Here is a 21501-nt window from a genome sequence, read left to right on the forward strand (position 1 = left end):
CCCTTTGATTCAATTACTTACAGGAAAAATATTAATGATCTTTATCATCAGGCTCCCTGAGGAGCTGCAGCCTGCGAGCAGAAAGAGGTGGGCTTTTAAGTAGCAGTCTCATTTATTAACACGCCATGCCACCCCCCAAGTACAAGTAACTACAAAGCATTCCACTCTCAGAATACGCTTTCCCATCCTGGGATGTTTTCACTTAAAACAAGCAAGAATCAGTTGTATTAAGCACTGAGGGGCAGCCCTGCTGAGCTAGGCTGTGTGGTTTGTTTCCAAGGTATGGCCTCCAAGCCGCTCCACTCCCAGGATTCTTGCAGATTTGGCTTTATCTGTGGGCAAGGGACCAGGCTCTGACAATCTACAGAACTAACTCCCTTTTCTCAGAATAATGAGAAGACTTGAAAAGCCATTTAGTAATAACTCAATCAACCAGTTTTCCTCACCAATGGGCCTCAGTGAAATTGCCCTAATTTCTCCCCTGGGTGGGGGTGTGTGGCTTACAGGGACTCTGATGGCATCTGTGTGGCAGGACGGTCCCATGGAGGGTTCACAGTTGACAGGGCACAGGCAGTAGCCCTGTAGGCCTTAGTGAACATGGTTAGTTACATTTCAGCTAGGACTCAGACTGAACCTAGAGGTGAAAAGACGACCAACAAAGCCACAGTGTTGAGACTCCAGAAACAGAAAACAGCTGTCTGTAAAGGAAACTTTGGCTGCCCCTACGTACCACCGGCTCAATTTCTCAGCAGAGGACTAGTGCTCAAGAGAAAGAGAGAGAAACAGAGACAGAGAGATAGACTAAGTGGCTGAGTCGGCTACCTGGGTGGAGAGCTAAGGTGGACTGGGAAAAAGTGAAAGAAAGAAAGAAAAGCAATTCTGGAGGAAAAACACTATTGCATTTAGTACAATGGAACAACTCCAACTGGTGTGTTATGTGAAAGAACAATCTGGAATTTGGTGATAGTGTTCCCTTGAAGATGTTGGAGGAATCTGTATAATTCCAGCCACATTCCAACAGAATTCGGTCCTGTATAGAAAAGGGTCTTTGGCAGAGAGGGGCCAGCTGGAGGAGTGTTCCACTGACATGCATATGGTTTGGTTGACTTTCAGCTGAAATGCAAATTTAGCCTTTCAAGGTATACTTAAGAGGTTTTTTTTTCCAACCATCCCAAAATATAGCTTAGAAGAGTAGAAAAACAATTGCACCAAAAGAAAAAAAAATAGGGGAGAGAGAAGGAAGAAAATTGGTGATAGAGAATGGGATGTAAGACTACAAAATCTCCCCCCAGGGAAGCCCTGATTTGAGTTTTTAATATTACATCAATCTATATCAAAAGAACTTGGAGTACAGAAGTTTACAGGATCAGGAATAGTGCAAGTTCAAGAATGTAATCTCCAGTGTGGTCCTAGACTTTGAAAAGAGAGGTTACCTCAGATGCACTGGCAGCTGGGAGCACAGGATAAGGCCCCCAGTGACCCTCCAGTCCCAGGGCAAACCAGTGAGCCCACATTAGTGGCAACCTCCCAGAGTGGCAACTCACCCCAGGACACAATTTGTGCATACACGGCATTGACGGTCACCCAAGGTGTCTCAGGATGAGAAGTAACAAGATGCATTTGTCCTTTTGTGACAGGGAGTCACAGAAACCAGGAGCCAGGGGTGAGGAAGAAATGGAAGAAAATTATATGTTTGAAGGAAGAAAATGGAGAGACAACAAAGATGAACATTAAAGAAAGGGGGAGGGGGCAAAGAACACAGATCTAGAATTTCTAAATTACCCTTGGCTCAAGGGTCTGGTTCACCACTGAAACAGGATAATTATAAAGTTAGCTTAAAACAGACCCAGGATCTAGTTACTAATTTCTTACTAGCCAGAGCATCAAAACCTTTTCTGCTAGTAGCTGGTCTCTTGACAAAAACCGTGTGTCTCATACAAGATGTGACCTATAGGGAGAACTGGTTTTAATCAGGCGGATCTATAAAATGGTATGCAGTTGTGGTCTCTCTTTTCAGATGTCAATCTGAGCAGAGGAGAAAGTGAGGGATGCAATTGTCAAAGTAATGAGGGAAAAAAATGCTTACATAAATGCTCCCCTGTCATGCAGTCTATAGACTAAGTTTGTCAGAAAATTCAGTGGGAACCCTCTGGTGGATTTGAGAAAAATGACCAGAAACATTCCTGCTGTGTTCATTTTTTGGACCAGATTCTGCTTGGCCTCCAAGAGGAAATCCTTGCCTGGTTACAGCCGTAAATGGGTGCTCAAATCCTCTGAACATTAGTCCCAGAAATGCTTTCATTCTTGCCCCATTTTAGTTAATAGGAACACCAGGAATCAAAGCCGCAGAAAGCTTTGCTCCTGTTTACTTTGGCGGTTATGTAGCCAGGGTTCAAAGGAAGATTGTTCATTTCTAAGGTACAAAATCCCCATTGATAAAACATTTTTCTGGAATTTATACATGGTAGGCACTTTTTCCCCTTTATTACTTTTGTTTCCTGGGAAAATGTTAAGTTGCAAATGTAGATTTAAAAAATATATACCACATAGCAGCCCTTTTCCGAATCAGGCCCACAGGTTCTTTCCCAGTATTACTAATCAGTTACTGACTCCTCAAGATTAACAGTCACCCCTCTTTATATGCAAATCTCTGGAGGGAGGATTAATTCACTGAGCCCACAGGAACTGTTATGGGGAGTGGCGTGGAGGGGGGACTGTGAAAGGTCATCTGTGGACAGAAGAAGGAATGGGCAGAGGAATATTCCCGATTTGGGGAAATTAGACCTTCATTCCATTTTGCCCTGGTGAAATTGCAAATGACCTTTGTTTCACCTTTGTATTAGTGCAGATTTTTAGAAGACGCTAGAAAACAATAACAAAAACACTTCAGTGAGCCCTTGAGGCATCCCCATGAAATAATATATAATCAAATAGTATTTTTATCAACAAATATACACCCACCACATGTCAAAAACTATCTTACGCATGAATGAGAAAAAGTGGTTTTAGTGCCATGCTAATCCTATTATAATGCACACTAGTATATAAGCAAGGGCATAAAAGAGGTCATCATGGGGAGATCCGAATTTATAACCCTAGGAGCGACATTTGAGCTAGGCTTTAAAGTCTAACTGAAGTTCACTGAATTAATAAACTAATCTGGTGGAGGGTGCTAGCTGGTCATGAAAATCCATGAACTGCTTTTTCCTAAGCACTAGCTAGCCTATATTTCCCAGCCTGCCTTGCTGTGAACTGTAGTCATGTGACTGAGTTCCAGCCAATAGAAGGGGAGTGGAAGGCAAGAGTATCATTTTCAATCCTAGCCATAAAAATATCCATCCCGCACCCCTCAAATGCTCTTGTCGCTTTTTACCAGGTAGAATGGAGAGGACCCCGGGACCGTTTGGAACGTACGTCTGGTAAACCGCAGAGCCTCTGCCAGTCTCGATTACGGAAAGACTAGAGGGAGAGAGGCTGTTTCACCAACACGTGCAGCAGCCGCACGGTGCCATTAGCTGCGCAAAAACGAACTTCTAATGTGCACCTGCCTGTTTGTTGTGGCACTTGGCCTTCCTCACTAATAAAGTGCTGAAGACACATGCCTGAGAAGCCACGTAGGTGCTAAGGCACATATAAGGAAGCTCAGGAGAACCAATTAAGGAGGCTCAAAGGTAGCAGAGCAGGAGACAGACACTAAGTTTTGACTTTTTTCCATTGGCCAGTGATTTTCAACTAGGAGAGATTTTGCATACCATCTCCCATCACCAGGAAACATTCATCGATATCTGGAGGCATTTTTGGTTGGTCCAACAAATTAGGGGACAAGGGTGCTACTGACAACTATAGGGAGAGGCCGTGGATGTGCCCAACATCCTACTGTGCCGAGGCCATGCTGCCCCGGCGAAGATTCATCTGTTCCAGATGCAAACAGCACTAGGGTGGAGGAGCATGGGCGCGGGCCATGCAGACCCAGCACCCTTCCGCCGAGGAGAGTCCCACAGTCATACCTATGCGTCGGAGAGAGAATTCTGGTAACCAAATAGAAGGTTAATGTTGACATGGAAGGAGAGAAGAAGATAAGAAAAACAATTTCATCTTTTGTTTAACAAGATGAGCAATCAATAGCCTAGAAAGGGAGATAATGATGCCTTTTCTGGGATGTAGGGTACTTGAGCCCCTAGCTTCATGTCTCTATCCCAGCAGGCATCAACATCTATGGCCTCTTGCAGCCAATGGGGACTCTTATGAAAGTAAAGCAAGAGAGGGTCCTGAGCCAGCTCAGTGGCTGAAGAAATAGAATTGAGGAACTTATTTGAGAAACATTTCAGAAATTATGGACATATGTTTCCACTGTAATATAAACAACACTCCATTAAATGTTTGGGGTAAGAATACATTTTTTTTATACTTATTTGATTATAAACCAGACTGGGTGTCAAGGCAGATACAGTGGTTGAGAAAAGTAAAAGCCAGTTCTGGTGTCTATACCGGGCAACTAAACTGGAAGGTGATGTTAATAACCAGAGCAGAAGAATAACAATGACTTAGAGAGCTGGAATATGATTCTTTTTTTTTTTGAGACCTGTCAAAATCTCAGATTCCTATAGGATAAGTACAAGCAACTCACATAAGAAATACCAATAGCCAATAAATATCAAAAGATGTTCCACTTCACTAATAAGCATAGAAATGGATATCAAACCAAAATGTTCTTTGTACCTTTCAGGATGGCACCAACAAATTAATTATTAATATCTAATACAAGAATTAGATTAATATCTAAAACAAGAATTTTTATACTCTGTGGATGGACGGGTAAATTTATAAAACTTAATTTAAAGGAAAATTGATTACTGACACTTAAAATAATATGTAAATATATATATAACATTTTTATTTTACGTATGCTCTGTAATCCAACAATTTTACTTCTAGGGATAAATTCTAAAGAAATAATCAAATAAGTATAAAAAAATGTATTCTTACCCCAAACAATACATGGAGTGTTGTTTATATTACAGTGGAAACATATGTCCATAAATAGGGGACTGGTTAAACAAGTTTTAGTACTTTTTGAACTAATGGAAAACTATGCAGCCACTAAAAATAACATTTACTTAATGGAAAGATACTCACAGTATTAATTATAATAACAAATTAACAATATTGAAGCAGCCAAAATCAGGTTATAAAGCAACTTGTGTAGTAGAATCCCATTTATGTAAAAATAAATATATTTATTTATTTAAAAATATATATATATATATATGTATCTCTGCTAATAAAAATAGAAAAATTTATATTGGTAGATAACAAAGGGCAATAATGGTTGCCTCTGGGTGATGAGACTGTATGTGATCTTCCACTTGTTGGTGACTATGCATGGAATTTTCACTTTTTATTATACATTTTATTATCTGATGATTTTATGAACATTTTTTTTCTTTAATGCAACACAAATAGCACACATCCTTAAAAATATGCATAAGATCTCCCAGCACCCAAGAAACAAAAACAAAAGAAAATGGCCTATTTAATTCTTTGAGTTTAAAGTGTTAGTTATAAAAAAAAAGGTACAAAGAAAGGGTAGCCCCATGTGCTAGATTTCCCTTGATAGTCCTGGATTGTGTCTGCTGTCCTGGCCATAGATGTTAAAACTCCCACCTCCACAATCAAAGCATCCTGGTAGGGGATAAATTATATGGTCCTTCTATTTAAAATGTATCATATCCTAATTTTTATCCTTATAACCAATTTTCCAGTCTCCCAAAATTTCTGTTTGCATCCCCAGACCTCTCAACCTTGCTACTTTAATCATTTCATGCATTATTTATAGAGAAAGAGACCCAGCTAAAATATCTTGCCCCTTTGATTTCCTCCAGCCAGCTGCTGAAGGAATTTATCTTAGCCTTTACTGAAAACTAAATTCTATCATTAAGGCTCTCTTCTAAATTCTGCTATTTTGACTTTTTGACTCACCTGGCACCCTCTGATATATAAAGTAGCAACAATTTGTACAATGAACAACTGTATTTGTTCACCAGAAATTCTTTCTGTTCCTCATACTTCTTTCCAGTTTCCTAATGCTTATGTACTTGAAAATTTGAAAAATTGCCTTGGCACTGTTTGAGTTTAGTGGGAGAATTTAAATGTACCTTCCCCACAAAGCTTATCAGTTAGTTACTTAACCTTTATGAATAGGTTAAATATTTTCCATAGTATTTATGGAAATAAATATGATACCTGGTTTCAAGTTATACCTAATGAAAAGGAAGTTATTCTTTACTTAAATTACTACCATTTCTTTTTGTTTTTATCTTTCCCCTTCTTTATGACCACTGACTAAGAAATTCACAAGACAGATGTGGAAATGTCACTTTATAAACACAACATTCAGCCATTACACGCTTGCTGTCCTTGTTTTAAGTAAAGAAAAAGTAACTATTCCTCCAGGATGTATGCTTTGGCCATGAAATTGAGGTCTAAAAGCAAGTCAAAGGGCTATGTTGAGTTTAAAGACAAAATTCTGGAAATAAAACACTCTATGTGTTGAAATCAGAGTGGCGATGCAGAGGCTGTGTGATACACAGAGAACATCCCAGTGTGTCCACAATGTTTAACAAAGCGTTCCTTGTTTCCATATTTCCCAAAGGCTCTGAGCACACATACGCTACAAACTCTGCCAATGGAGAAATGCTCCACTAAGTGCTTCATTCATTCCCACATGCTATATTTATTCATTTTTCAGCAAAAAGTGGCATATTGAATGTGTGTCCCTGGAAATTCCTGAAATCCATTCATTAGGCTTTCACCTAGTTTCTCATACACTTCCCCATCCCAGGAGCCAACCCCAGCAGGCCCAAGTCCCCTATCTGCAGTCAAATACCTTGGGGTACAGCAGACAGTGAAGCAAAGTGCCGTTGGGCCAAGTCTGCATCATTGTAAGTAATCAGCTAGCCCTATTCCTCACCTTTTAACTCAGTAAAAGCCAATCCCTAACTATGACACCACCCAAATTACTGCCTTTGTCTGCAGGCCTTGCCCCCTTCTGCCGTCTGGTTGTTTCCCTAAATTCAGAATGAGAAAGGAGTAGACCAGCATATGACGAACTCACTCTTGGAATCTGGGACAGCCCCTGAAAGCCCCTAGGATGGCAGGTGGGAGCCACAGGTCAGCAGCCTGCCCCTCCACCATTTCATGGAGCCCTTGAGAGTGTGACCTTTACGGAGTAGGCAGCAAAGATTCTGGCCACTCACGTGACACCCTGCACCCAGCACATTTTATATATCTCACTAAATAAAATTATGCAGTATCTTTCAGAACTACAACTAAAAACGTGAACGTTTTCAAAATTGTATTTTTCACTTTAAAAAACTCTAGTTAAAGAAAGACTAGGGTCCCAGTGCTGTAATTTACCTATAAAGCCAGACAATTAAATTATCCAATAAGCAGAAGAGGAGACAATCTAAATGTCATTTTGTGAATGTCTCCCCATGAAAAGCACTAGGTTGAGAGAGGATCCAGGCTTCAAGTCCAACCCTGGGAATTGTTCAATATATGACCTTTAACAATTGACCTATGACCCTCTGGGTTTTTATTTCCATGCCTATGAAATGCATGCTTGATTTGGTGATCTCTAAAATCCCCCTTCTGCTCAAAAATTATCTCTCTGTAGAAAAGCTGACTTTATATTTAAACCTCAGGAAAAGCTCTGTAGCATGGCACAGAACCGTGAAGCTGCAGAGCCCAATGATGCCATTTGCTGGTCTTGCGACCTGATGCTCTCAGTGCTGTTTCTTAGAAGCCCACGCTGGGATGCCCAAGTGCTCGGCGGTTCTGGGGAATACCTGAAACTTAGGTGGCCGCTCTGGAGCCCAGAGAACCAAGGGTGTAAAGATGAAGATGAAGTTCTGTGATTTTCCCTGAAAATTACCATATCCAAACAAAGCTAGTATTCACACTTTCTCCTTAGCTTGGAGCTCTCTCCTGGAAAAGAAAAAAGGCCAGCAAAACAACAGGCAGTAATGGACAGGTTCCAGGCCAAATCTTTTAGCAGCAAGAAGGTTCCAAGAAGCCTGGGCTGAGCTTCCCAGGTCCCCAAGCCCACCACAAGCCAGGGCTTGGGCTGAGGGGCTCTGAGGGAGAGGGGCAGGTCCCCTGCAGCGGTGGGGGAAGAAGGGAAGCAGCTCACCAACTCTTGCTGCGTACGTCAGAAGTGAGTGAGGCATGTCCTGCAAGCCTGGGCTGGGACACACAGCTCCTCAAAGTGATCACCAAAACCCAGCTAATGAAGTGGAGGAGGCAGCTAACACCCAGCAGACACACGCCTTACCAAGCCCTTTACAAGGCCTGAATAAAATGCACCTGCAGATGTGGCCACCCGAACGGGTGATCAACGGTCTGGTAAGTATGGTTAAATGCTGGCACCATTTTCCAGCCTTGGGTAAATTCACTAATCTATCTAAAGCTGTTTCCTCATTTGTAAAATGACATGGTAGAAGTCTGAAACTCAGAGGGCTGCCCTAAGGACTAAATCCAGTGACACAAATGAAGGGTTTAGCACAGTATCTGGTGTATGGAAAACACCAGATAAATGTTAGCTAAAACTACCAGGACCACCCTCACTGTTACTGTCCCTGCTGCTCCACAAGCATTATCCCTACAGCTACCCATGAACATCATGGAACAAGGTGTTCTAATTTGGAACTTATCTATAAGAGATCTGTTGCCGTACCTATTATACTGTCTCAGGTGAAGAGTTTAAGGTCCAAGTACAACACTGGACCAATGCTGGTTTGAACAGCATGGATCCACTTATACATGGATTTTTTCAATAACTATGGTACTGTAAATGTATTTTCCTTATGATTTTAATAACATTGTCTTTTCTCTAGCTTACTTTATTGTAAGAGTACAGTATGTAATATACATATCATACAAAATATGTGTTAATCACCTGTTGGTTATTGGTGGGCTTCTGGTCAGCAGCAGGCTATTAATAAAGTTTTGGTGGAGTCAGAAGTTGTATGTGGATTTTAACTGCATGGGGGTCAGTGCCCTTAACCCCAGTGTTGTTCAAAGGTCAACTGTATGACTCTCTGACTCTTATTTTGGACAGATTCATAAAACAATCAACGGATGATAGAAGTGATCAAATGAAACACATAAACAACAAAGAAAACAAAGAAAAGCCCAGACAACAGAGCCACTGACTAATAGATGCAGAAAAGAGAAAACATTGCTCAGTGTCATATAAATGACGGTAAGCACACACCCAAAACAAAGTTACATACCCTGGGGCCAGATACAATACTATAAGGTGGCCTGCTCCCTACCAAGTACAGCTGAAGAGAAACCACTTCTATTCACAAATTCAACAACAAATTTTCATCAGAAACTAACAGAAAACAGGAAAGTCAAAAATTTAGTCTGCCGTCATATATATTTGAGGTATTTGAAAACATTTACTAATCAAAACATGCAACTCACTTTTAAAGACGTAAGTTGAGAAACTGCAATCAAGTATTTGAGAGGGAACAAAAATAAAAAGGGCACCCTGGGAACAGCAAGAACATCTTGAAGAAAGTATTCCTATCCTGGAGGGAGAAAGATAATGGTAAAAAGATGAAAGAGGCACTTACAGAGAAGGGAGACTAACAGATAAGGGAGAAAGATGGGCCTTAGGATAAAAGGGAAGCTGGCCCCTGAATAACACAAGAAATCTAAGTAGCAAAAAGCACGCCAAGAGCATGTACACAAATTGCCTGTTGGGAAGCAGCCCTGTTCCCACAAGAAGGGACGATGTCATCAGCACTGAGTAAGGATAAGACATGACTTCATCTTACCTGAGTCCCTTTGCTCTCACTCGGGCTTTTACACCTGAAACAGGAAACGGTTCTTGGCTGTAAACAAAAGAAATGCAGTGAAAAGTGTAACACTTGAGCTGCCTGGCACTCCAGGCAATCAGAATAAAGCTGGCATAGATTTCCAGACGTGGAGCTGGCAGATGGAGTAAGATATTGCGTGGAAATGCTTATTTTAAAGAGAAAATGAGACTCTTTGACCTGAAAGGAAAGGAGAGTCCTGTATCCTGGTGCGAAGCCTGAGCAGGAGGCAGGAGCACAGGGCCCCACTGGGGGAGGAAATGGCAGGTTGGCCCGGGAATGAGAGGTCCTGCTCAGAGGACTTGCACTGTCCCCCAGGGTAAAGCTGTGCCTGAACAGAGTTGCCTAAGCTAATGGCGTCCTTCCCCAACTTATCACCCACCCCAAGAGGACAACAAGAATGTCCCATGGCCTTAATGAGAAGGAGGAAGACAGAAAGGTAACACCATACTTATTCATTCCTGCATGGTGTGTTCAGCCCAACTATCAAGAAGAAAGTGAAAATATGTATTTGAGCAAATTTTCTTCCTATTCATGACCAAAATGACTGTTGCCAGGTTCCTGGTATCTCTCCCGAGATACTATATATATATATATATAAACACAGATTAGATACCTGTCCCATTTTTTTTAATACAAATGGTAGTTATGTTCCACTCATACCATTATGAACCTTGTTATGTTTACCTACAAGCATATTCTAGTGTGGAAGACTGAATAATATCCTTCCAAAGATGCCCAGCTGCTGCTTTCCAGAACTTGTATGCTTTACACAGTGAACAGGACTCTGTAGATGTTATGGAATAAAAGATTTTCCTGGATTATTCAGGTGAGTCCATTGTAATCACAATGGTCCTTATAGGAAGGAAGTAGAGAAAGATCTATAATGATGGAAGCAGAGATTAGAAAGCCCAAGAGCTGAAGATTCTGTCCTGCTGGCTTTGAAGATGGGGAAAAAAGCAACAAGCCAAGGAAGCCAGAAAAGGCAAAGAAATGGCTGATGCCCTAGAGTCCCCAGGAGGACTCGGCGTTGCCAACACCTTGACCTTGACCCCATTGAAACTGATTCTAGACTTCTCACCTCCACATCTATAACATAATAAAGTTGTGTTTTTCAAGCCCCTAAATGCATGGTCCTTTGTTACTACAACAGGAAACTGCTGTGCCTTGGGACTATTCTAGAACAGTATATGTAGTCCATTCCCATTCTCTGTACTATCCACATAGTGTTCATTTGTACAAATGAACCATAACTTATGAACACTTAGGCTGTTTCTGTGTTCTGCCATGATAAATAATGCTGCAAAGAATGTCCCTGTATGAAAATACATGCATATATGAGTGAGAATATTTGTAGGAAACAGGGAAACTACTGGACTCAATTTTAATAAATATGGTTACATTCTCTTAAATGACATTTTATTTTTGTGTGTGTTCCAATAAAACTCACTTATGGAAATGTGAATTTCATACAATTTTTCTATGTCACAAATTCTTCTGATTTTTTCAATAATTTAAAAATATAAAAATCATTCTTAGCTCAAGGTTTTATATCAATCAGGTGGCAGAAAGATTTGGTCTACTGGCCATAATTCACCAAGCCTGGTTAAGTCTAGCTAGACTAGTTTAACTAGAAGTTGCCAAGGTTCACCTATTCCCAACTGAAAAGTTTCATTTAAGAAAAACATGCTTTGTGTTTGAAAAAATGTTAAATAAATTTAGTCTGCTAATGCAAGTCACTCATAATTTTTTTTTTATCAATTAGTTTGAAAACTTTAATGTTTTAATTTTAATTGCAAAAGCCAGGGGTGCAGACTCTGCTCTGACACTGTATCAAGTTCGGCAAAATGTTGTTATGTGAGACCATCCTTTAGGTTATTTAAGAATATAAACCCCCAGCCACTAAAGCTTTCTACCTCTGCTAAAGGAACCCACAGTGTGATGGAGGTGGGAAGGGGTTATGGAAGAAAAGTAGAAGGAGCAGATTTGGCTTCTTATCTATCTTATTTTGCTAAAAGATTCAGAGATGTAAAGGTTTACCATTCTCTCTCTCAACTGAATTATTTAACACTTGGTGTCACATTTCTTTGTTTATTCACATTCCTTAAAGTCTTTCATTTCTGTCTTTGATTTTTTTTGAAGTATAGTTGACATAATATCATAATAGTTTCAGGTGTACAACATAGTGGTTTGACAAATACAGTACGAAATGTTCACTGCAATGAGTGTCATTACCACCTGTCACCATACAAAGTTATCACAATATTATTGACTATGTTCCCTATGCTGTGCTTTCCATCCCCATGACTTATTTATTTTATAACTGGAAGTTTGTTCCTCTTAATCCCCTTCACCGGTTCCCCAGTCACCTCCTGCAGGCTTTGCTCCCTGGCTTCAGGAGAGAAATCCCTTCTCTCTGCCCTTTGCTTGACTTTGTGTATTTCCCCCAATCACATCCCCCTAGCATATGCAGAGGCTCATACTCGCCACACCCAGTGCCACACAGAGCGTTAGCCTGGGGCTGACTGTGTGTGTAGGTGAGATGTGTGCAGCACTAGGGGTGCCCCTTGGCCAGTTGGGGAGATCCACAGAGTAGGTATCCCCAGTGGCTTGCAGATAGGCTTCCTGATGGAGTCCTCAAAGCGATTTGCAGGACCCTCCTGCCTTTCCTTGATGCCGTCCAAGAGCCCTGGCTGCTGCCCTCCCTTCCTCTCGCTGCCCCCCAGATGGGCAGCACCCCTCAGCATCCTGGATGGGGACAGAAAGATATGGGTGGCATCCCACACAGTGGAGAAGCCACATGCTCTCTCCCAAACTCAGTCTCCCTTCAGGAGAAATCACTGGCAGGAAGGGTTCTGTTGGCACTGGCCTGGGGCTACTCTGGAGAGGGTCACTGGTGAAATGGCACTGTTCCCCTCACCCTCTTCAGTGTGTCCAACCTCAGATTTTAGTTTGCTCCAACAGTGTGCTGGACCTTCACGGAGGTCACTCCCGGACTCCCTCAAAGGCACTCTTATCTATGGGTGATTGTCAAAAATCAGTGTTCTTTGAGGAGAAGATGGTAGAAAACGCCTATCCTGCATTTTGCAGGTGTCCCTCTCCTTGATGACATTGTAATATCATCATCTATTGCTTTCCTTTGCCTCTGACCTGCCCGATCCAGTTCACAGGAAGGCTCAGGAGTGTGGTGCCTGGGTTTGTTCTGTCTTGTTTATACTTCAATCATAAAGAAGCCTCTTTGGAGCCTATTGGTGACATGCCCAAGAGAAATCACCTCAAAGTTTCTATCTTGACGGTGGAAGGCTGTCACCATCACTCTACACAAAGCCCCGTCCTTGAACTAGAGAAGCAGGAAGCGGTGGGAACCAGGAGCACAGCAGTGCCCGCGGCCAGCAGCCTCCACCCAGAAACAGTCATGGAAGTGTTCACTTTGGGGCAGCCTCTTTCCCAGGCTGAAGCCCCTAAGCATCAGTCCAAGTCCCTCAGTCACTCCTCCCTGCCAAAGAGGACACCAGGGCTCCACCCTAGCCCTGCTCCCCCTTCCAACAGTATTCCCAAAGGGCTTCACTAAAGGAAGAAATTAATCCCCACAAATTCAACGAGGGAAAGGACTAGCCTTGTTCCAATCATGACCTTTGCTGACTTAGATATTGGAGTAGACTGCAAAATAAATATAAATTTGAAATTGTGTTTTTAAAAAATGTTCCTGGAATATACAAAAATAACACAGTACATAGACAAGTGTCTAAGAAAAATCAACGAACTCACCTCTGCTTCATGACCAGGAAACTAAAGCATTGGCCAGGTGGTTAGGTGATTTATTGAAGGGCATATACTTTTTTAATGACAAATTATATTTTTACATATGTACATAATTATATATAGTTAATATTATGGGAATTATATATGTATCATATAGTATTATGGAAAGTCTGGGGACACAATAATAATATGGGAATATATTCCCAAACTAGTGTTTACACAATACCAGGCTGCCTTTATGGAGAAAGGTATGTGTTAGTTTTCTCTAGTATGCGCGCTGGTAGAACTTTACTAAGGGACTAGTAGGTCTGTCTCTGAAAAGCTTAATTAAAATGCGACATGGGCCATTTAAATGAGGTAGGCGACATTCTTTGATAAACACATGAATACATGGGCTTGTTACCCATTCTGTTGGCAGAGATGTCAGTAGGAATAACTAAGAGCAGCAACAGTTGAAAGGGACAGATAATAGCTTTGATTGGATGCAGGGAAGCCCAATGCAAGGACTGAGGAGGGAGGTTCCAGACCTGGCTAGAAATGGGCGGGATTCACCAGCCATCATTGCACAGAAAAGTTACCTGCCACTGGGGAGTCGACACTCAAGTAGTTTGGTGGTTTTTAGTGTAAATCATCCTAATCCTCCACCTAGAAAAATGTCTAAAATCAAGGTTAATTTACACAACCCACAAAGAACAAAATGCACCCAAAGCACACAATATTCTCTTTTATACAGAAAGACCCTCCAAGAAACAGGGTCTCCAGTAATCCTGTCTGGCTACTAAGGCAATTCACCAGGAGAGGGGTGTTTGGGAGGGAGGACTGTGGAGCACATGATCTCCCAGGAGAAGAAATCACAGAGATTTCCCATGAATCTCCTCTGCTGGCTATTTAAAATCCAGAAGGAGATAAATGAGTGACAGACCCAACCATGCTTGTCTTCACTGGAACTAAACCATGCCTACTAACCCTCTAATCAGTGGGCAGTATTTGCTTTCTCTTTTAATGGAGTCACAACCATTAGTCATTTCAATATTGTCATCTGACACCATTGTGATTCTGTTACAGGCAGAGAATAGATGCGGCAGGCATTCCTGTGCTTCAGAAACAACCCACTGCTTCCAGAGTGAATGAACCAAACTTAGACAAGCTTGGATCCCACCCCCAAGTCCAGCTGTCCGACAGGCAAACACTCACCCACACCCTGCTGTTAAGAACAGTTCATACCCTGTGTCCTACCTAAGTAGACCCAGTAACAGCCCTATTATAACACTCTCCTCACCTGCCCCTGGCCCCGCAGAAAGTCTTCTGTTATTGCAGCCGGAGCAGTGAATAACTGCCCTCTCCAAGATCCAGGACCCACAGCCATGCTTCCCGGCACATCTCGCTCTGTCGCTGGCCGCAGATATGGTCTGCCTCAGCCTTTCTGCCAGGAAAGGAAAAGACAAGGAAAACTCCTGTCCTGTTCTAGCTCACGCCCTCTGATGACTCCAAGGTCAGAGGATTTTCCATCCTTTGTAGAGTGGATTGAATCTGGTGACTGAGTTTTCAAAGTTAGTGATTTTTTGGGGGTGCCAGACACTGTATCAGTCACAATTATTGAACTTCAGACAACTTCAGCTTTTCAATGCCAGTGTCAAAACATGCATGAGTTTTCTGAGGAACCTCCATACTGCTGTCCACAATGGTTGAACTAATTTACATTCCCACCAGCAGTGTAGGAGGTATACATTTCTTTTTAAACATGAAATTATTCCAAACGAGAGCAAGGAATGTGAAAGCATTACTATAACTTTCCCACTGAGATCCTTTTCAATTTGTATTTTATTCCAAGGAACATGGTTTAAAGCCAGCCTCTTATTTTTTCTGCCGGCCCAACACCTAGAGAAATTTTTATTCGAAGAATGAGATCTAGAGACTTGGGGAAATTATTCAAATCCCATTTTCCCAAGGCTGACATTGAATCATCCTCTCTCATACCTGATCAGCGCCTCAGCAATGTATGCTTTTACCATAATTACAGCAAACATTTCATTGACTCATGGGTCTGGGCTGGGTACCTTGTTAAGTGCTCCACATACATTGAATGACAACACCCCAAGAAAACAGGAAGTATAATCACACTCATGTCACAGATGAACAAATCCAGAGACATAAAAATTAGGTCATGTGCCCAAGCTCTTATAGACCTGCGATGGATAAAGCCAGAATTCAACTCCGCGGTTTGTGCGTACTTTTGCCCCTCAGAATGCAGTCCCTTAACCAGCAGCAGCAGCCAATGGAACTTGTTAGAAATGAAAATTTTCCATTCCCACCCAGGCTTACTGAATTGGAAACCCTTAAGTTAGGGCCCAGCAATCTGGGCTTTAACAAGGTCTCAGTAATTCTGATGCACTAAAAGATTCAGCAGTTGTATACTTGAAACCAATATAAGAGTGTGTATCAATGATACTTTAATTTTAAAAAAAAGATTCAACAAACTTTTTCCTAAAGAGCAAGATAGTAAATATTTTGGGATTGTGGCCCACATACAAAAACAGCCATAGAAGATACATAAACAAATGGATGTGACTGTGTTCCAATAAAACTTGATTTACAAAACCAGACAGCCATCTCTCGGGCTGTAGTCTGTACACCCCTGTAATTCTCATATAAGAAGCATCCATAGAATAGCTAGAGCAGAGATGGCTGAGCACAGCTGCCCCACCCCAGCCTGTGCTGGGGAATCCCCGAGTGACCTCCAGCTTTTTCTTTAGGCCGAGCACCACCCTGCCTTACTTCTGAGTCTTTAGGAGTTTTTGGGTTTATCCAGGTGACCCTGTTTGCCCATGTTTGTTTTGAAGTTGTGGAGTGGAGTAGAGAAGGAAGAGAAGGGAAGAGGAGTCCTAGTTGATGAAGGGTGCCCCAAAGATCTGAATTCAGAACTTTAAATAGACACTTTAATGAGGATCTTCCCCTGTCCCGCAACCATTCCTGCCTTTGCATTTGACAGCTCCGCACTCGGAGTTCTCCAGCCCTCCCTTATCTCTGGATGCTCTCTATCTGTTAGCATTTATTCACGCTCTGTGGTTCCTTCAGCAATGTCCAGCATTGTTGTTTCACTGGATAGATTTTTCAGATGGACAAACAGACAATGCACAGTTAACCATCTCAGTCATCTCAACAGGACCTTGAGAAAGGGTGAAGCTTGATGCACAGGTCTAGTCGGCCACCTTGAACCAGACACTCATCAAAACTCAAGGGACAGGGGATTTGTCTTACGGGGATCCATCTTTACATTTCCCTCCTTCCACCCTGTCGTATTATACTTCCAGGAAATTATATGATATATACATATATGATACATTTATCATCTAGTAAATACTTCTTTTAAAAATAAACACACACACCACACACACACACACACAAGGATAATGAGAAGGTTTAGAAGCTAAATTTTAATAGAAACAAAAGACTTAGGCTTAAAGATAAATAACATTACCATTTGAGAATTTCAGGCACTGTGAAAGTGCAAACATCCAAACATTTTATGAAAATTCTCCTTTTATGGGGAATTTGACTGTTTGATATCAATGATATTTCTATCTGAACAGCCCTGAACTCTGATACATCTACCAATCAGATGAACAAAAGACTTTTTGGTGATATTTTTGAACAAATGAGAAAGTAAGGTAGTTTTTTAAGAAAGGCCATATTCCAGACCAGACTAACCACATTAAGGTAATTCCAGACTTCCCATCTTTCAAAATGTCTAATACTCTAGGAATCTTTGAAAGTACATGGAAAAAAATTATTGATCAATCTATATACATTTCAAGAAAGTTCTAAACCAAATATTTTTGACTCATAAATATCTTATCCAGTTGCAGAAAGAAAAAATAAGAACCAGAATATATAGAATTAGAGAAGATTAAGGGCAGGTAATACATGTAAACAGATAATTCTTGGGTAATGACTGGAAGAAAAAGTGTTAGATTTTTAACTCTCACTTTTATTATAAACATTAAAGAAGACACATAGCCAACACTAATAGTTGAATCTTTGTAATTCTGTCCATTATGCAAAATATCCTAGATTTTTATTATAACCAGTATGTATTATAATGCATCAGTGTGAGATCATATAAATGGCAGGTATAGAACAATTAAGGTATAGTTGGCAGTTGACACTTCTTCGATCCCCTTCATTTTGCAAATAAATAAGTAACTTATTAGCTCCCATACCAGTCTTAAACTCTGAAACTTCTTTGACTTTGACTGCTCTTGTCTTGTTTTCAATATAGTGTGCACACATAGCCCTTGCTTTCGTATCAGTGGTTGGATGGACAAGGCCTATGACCAGATTCAGCCACACTCTCAGTTAGCTACCAAGCACAACAGTACTGGAAGGAAAACATTTGGATCAAAGTTGCAGCTTGCCTTTGTAACGAGACAAAAATGTTTTCTTTTTGATCTCCCGCTGGAGTTCTCTGTTGAGTACAGCAGATCAATTAGCTAATAGATTTTTCCCACTAGTATCCCACTAGCTGACTACCTAGGATAGAAACAAGTTCTATCAATCCTTCTCTTCCTCTTACTTTAGTCAGATCCTTCTTTCCCTTGAAATTACATAATTATTAAACTACTTCAGTCACTTGTATGGTTAATGATTTCCTCCTTTCGTTAGTTCCACTGTTATACTTAAACCTCTTGGTGGATTTTAAACACCAGCACTCCGTGGCTACAGTTGCATTTCATACTACAGTTAAGGTCAGGAGCAGCTTGACACACGATTATTAAAACCAACATCTTGTCCAGGTTTTCCTGGTTCCTTTGGGGAACTGAAATTATCATTTAAGTATCTATTTCTACAAAAATTCAGAGAAGTAATATAACATTTTCACCTGGATTTCAATCTAACAAGCTTGGTTAATTTTCCTTATACTACAAAGATCTGTTGTAGGAATTCAAACAAACATGTAATCTTTCCCTATGATTTTTTTTAATCCCATATATAATGACATTACTATCAGTGCTATTTAGAAAAGAATAATTACTTGTCAGGAAAACAAACTGAGTTATTTTGGGCTTGCATATAGAATTCCAGTTCATTTTAATGATTTTAGTGGGGCTAAAACATTGTATCTGAACTGTATTTTTCACCTGGACACAAAACCATTATCTCATGTAATATTTACCAGTCAAAACAACTGCTCTTAAAAACAAGGTTAGCCAAGTGACTGTACTCTTCAGGCACAATTAAACCAGTTGTGCACAGGGGACAGACACAGACACAAGATGCTTCATTGAGCCATACTCCATTGAGCTTTTACTGCAAAGACACCCCAGTTTGATTCACATGCTGAGGCCAAAATCCAGCTGTGAGGTGCTAACACTGGCCATGGTGGAAACGTTTCACTGGGGCTAAGACGTGGCGGCTGTTTCCCAGTGTGCAGCAACATCCAGGGCAGCTAGATAAAGTTGCAAAGGGAATTTCAGGAGGCAGAATATAATCAGCCATTTTGGAGTTTGGTGGGGACAGGAGGATGAAACAGTGTTGCCCTTTGTCCCCAAATAAAACATGCCAGCAGAACTCTAACAGACACAGCCAGGAACGCACAGAATGAGCCTGGAGTCTTGTTTTCAGAACCCCATTTTCCACCTCCTAGGTCCCCTACATCCTCAGGAAACTGGAAGTCCTCAGGGTGGCCTCTTGTATGGCACATTACCACTTTGAATGCTTTTTAGAAGAGGCTAGATATAAATGCTCAATAATGTCCCTGTGAGCCGCTATCTCTGAGCTCAGTTAAAATTAAGAAATATTTAGAACACTCGTTTCCAAGCTTTGCCTGGAAGAAAGCTCTACTCCAGGCAATGATACAGAACCTTCCCAAGGTGATTTTAGATGCTAACAACCAGTGTAACTATTCTCAAAAACAGAAATAAGACGGCTGCAGACTCCAAAGGGTGTCTTGTTTCTCATTTCTATAGACTTCATAATAATTAACACTTGTAATTAATGTTGGTCGGAAATTAACTGCTGAGTGTGGCTCTTGACAGGTTCACCAATAGGTAAATTATTCAGAGAATTATTGATGTCAGCTGGCTGTTTGATTTATGCCAAAGTCCACCCACAGCTGCACAGCCAAGACAAAGCAGAAGTCGCCTTGGACCCTTGCAATGTGTTCTTCCCCTTGGTGTTTATAGGACTCGATTCTCACTCCCTTGCTCAAGGCGTCCTTAACATGACTGGGCTTCCTGTTTTCTCCTAGCTGTTGGCCCTTCTGAGAAGGCCATCAGCCTAAGAGATGTCATCCCAGGACCTTACACTCTCTCCTTCTCACTTTTGATTCTGGTCCAAATAGCACCATGGTGATAACGGACCCAAGTCCGATGGCCCCTGCTCAAGGAACAACTTGCCAATAAATGTTAAGAAGCAGAATTTTAGACTCCCCAAACTAACTCCTACCTACACTCTCACTTTCAAATCCATCCGTTTCCAAAAAGGAAAAATATTCCACATTTCCCAATCATGGTTATTCCTGTGCTACCCAATCCTGATATACTACAGCAGATGTAATGAAATAGAAATCGGACCTAGACTTGGTTCTCTAAGGCACTACACCTTCCTTTATTGTGTGTTCTAGATAACAAATACCCTCTTGAGGATGGAGCTAGTGAATTCCTTTTCCCAAGGGCTACACTTCACCAGGTGGCCCAGGTCAGATTGTATGAGGTGCAAACTTGATAGGGAATAAATATCATCCAGAAGTCATACAGTTTTGTCACTTCAAGTAGAAATGTTTTGGGTCACTTTCCTACAAGAAGAATAGAATTGTGATTCTAGGTTAGTCCTGAGTGAAGTCTCTCTGAGTGTTTCAAGTCAACATTGTTGTGCCCCATTTTGGCTTTTTTTTTTTTAAGCAAAACCTTAAAGTTTTTCAATCCAAAAAGTGAAATGCTCAAAATAAGCAAAATATAGAATGTCTTATCAGGGATGTCCCAAATCTGACTCCAAAACCCAACATCTTCCTTCACTGCCACCCAACTACCCGCCGTGGGAAACCCTTTTGAAAGAGGAGGGTTTTACTGCTTTCCATAAGTGGGAAAAAGCAAAGTACCAAAAGTTTTAGACAACTTGCTAGAGCCACAAAGTGTATGTGAAGCAGCTGTACACACGTCCCCTTTTTCTGGGAGGTCATGATCATATGGAGCTCGTTGGGGAGCCTACAAGTAGCCCAAACAGGTAACCAAAACATTCCACTCTCACAGAACTACTGAGGCCCCAACCCAGCTGCTTTACGCCCCTCATTTTTCCCTGAAATCTCATCTCCCCTCTCAGTTTATGATCTCTGGGAGTCTGTCTTAGTCTGTGCTTCTGACTTTCCTGCATCCTGTGTCTCAGGATCACTCTGTGCTGTGTGCTAGCTTCCTTCAGACTCCATGGGATGCTCCCGAGCGTTTAGTTTCATCACATAGGTACTAGGCTGAGAGACCCTTCAGCAAAACTCCTCTGGTTCATGGGCTCTGGAAAGCCCTCTGGGAAATCACCTGACCTTGATGAAACGCCTGCTGCCTGCTCTGGCCAAAGCCAGGTTCTCTTCCCCTTGGCAGCCATACAAACAGCAATTTTTCTTCACCCTGAGTTCACAATAGGTTAAGTTTCTTTTTCACACTTGCTCAAAATGCTTGTCTGATCTCTGAGGAGGACTTGTGATCTGATGACATGTCATCTAAGTAAATACACTCAATTTTAATTTATAGATAAAGGGAAGACTCTGAATTTAAAACAAGTCTTTAAAGGAACACAAAAGGCTCCCCAGTATCCCTGGGGTCTTGCTCAGACTGCCTCTGGTGTCCACACTCCTGTAGTCTAGTCT

Source organism: Manis javanica, chromosome 2 (assembly GCF_040802235.1).
Source record: "Manis javanica isolate MJ-LG chromosome 2, MJ_LKY, whole genome shotgun sequence".
In the NCBI taxonomy this organism is placed as follows: Eukaryota; Metazoa; Chordata; class Mammalia; order Pholidota; family Manidae; genus Manis; species Manis javanica.